The sequence below is a fragment of the Anomaloglossus baeobatrachus genome, unplaced genomic scaffold, assembly GCF_048569485.1.
Source record: "Anomaloglossus baeobatrachus isolate aAnoBae1 unplaced genomic scaffold, aAnoBae1.hap1 Scaffold_78, whole genome shotgun sequence".
NCBI classification, from domain to species: Eukaryota; Metazoa; Chordata; class Amphibia; order Anura; family Aromobatidae; genus Anomaloglossus; species Anomaloglossus baeobatrachus.
This window is the reverse complement of record NW_027445162.1, coordinates 658800-660448: the sequence shown is the minus strand read 5'-3', so window position 1 is coordinate 660448 and position 1649 is coordinate 658800.

Sequence of the window (1649 nt, the reverse complement as noted above, 5' to 3'; positions counted from 1 at the left end):
GGAAAAATGACACTACAGCTACAGAGGTGACCGTCTGATAGCCCAGCTCGACTATCCATCTCTACTGAAGACCCTTTCAGCTTTTTGAGAGTTGGGTGGAGGACATCATCTCTGAAAATAGGGTCCCACAGCTTCACCACATCAGTGTGAGCAGGACTCTTAGGACTCTTAGAAGAGTCAATGCTCTGGTACCATGGGGGGCGCTTGGCACCCTCTCTTCGTCACTGAGGATGATTTCATTTTTCAGGGATTAGAGAGGGTGGTCCTTGTGGTGGACTGCAGGTATGGAGAGCTGTTGTCATCGTATTAGATTGATAAGAATGATTATATGTATTGTAGAAATGTCTCCTATCATGTTCCCTAATTTTTTATTATGTCCACATCCTGGTCCCCATCTTGGACATCATAACAAACGTGCACTTTTTTGTTTAATTTACACATTGGACCATAGGAAAAATGACACTACAGCTACAGAGGTGACCGTCTGATAGCCCAGCTCGACTATCCATCTCTACTGAAGACCCTTTCAGCTTTTTGAGAGTTGGGTGGAGGACATCATCTCTGAAAATAGGGTCCCACAGCTGCACCCCATCAGTGTGAGCAGGACTCTTAGGACTCTTAGAAGAGTTAATGCTCTGAGACCATGGGGGCGCTTAGCCCCCTCTCTTCGTCACTGAGGATGATTTCATTTTTCAGGGATTAGAGAGGGTGGTCCTTGTGGTGGACTGCAGGTATGGAGAGCTGTTGTCATCGTATTAGATATATAAGAATGATTATATGTATTGTAGAAATGTCTCCTATCATGTTCCCTAATTTTTTATTATGTCCACATCCTGGTCCCCATCTTGGACATCATAACAAACGTGCACTTTTTTGTTTAATTTACACATTGGACCATAGGAAAAATGACACTACAGCTACAGAGGTGACCGTCTGATAGCCCAGCTCGACTATCCATCTCTACTGAAGACCCTTTCAGCTTTTTGAGAGTTGGGTGGAGGACATCATCTCTGAAAATAGGGTCCCACAGCTGCACCCCATCAGTGTGAGCAGGACTCTTAGGACTCTTAGAAGAGTCAATGCTCTGAGACCATTGGGGGCACTTAGCCCCCTCTCTTCGTCACTGAGGATGATTTCATTTTTCAGGGATTAGAGAGGGTGGTCCTTGTGGTGGACTGCAGGTATGGAGAGCTGTTATCATCGTATTAGATAGATAAGAATGATTATATGTATTGTAGAAATGTCTCCTATCATGTTCCCTAATTTTTTATTATGTCCACATCCTGGTCCCCATCTTGGACATCATAACAAACGTGCACTTTTTGTTTAATTTACACATTGGACCATAGGAAAAATGACACTACAGCTACAGAGGTGACCGTCTGATAGCCCAGCTCGACAATCCATCTCTACTGAAGACCCTTTCAGCTTTTTGAGAGTTGGGTGGAGGACATCATCTCTGAAAATAGGGTCCCACAGCTGCACCCCATCAGTGTGAGCAGGACTCTTAGGACTCTTAGAAGAGTCAATGCTCTGAGACCATGGGGGGCGCTTAGCCCCCTCTCTTCGTCACTGAGGATGATTTCATTTTTCAGGGATTAGAGAGGGTGGTCCTTGTGGTGGACTGCAGGTATGGAGAGCTGTTGTCA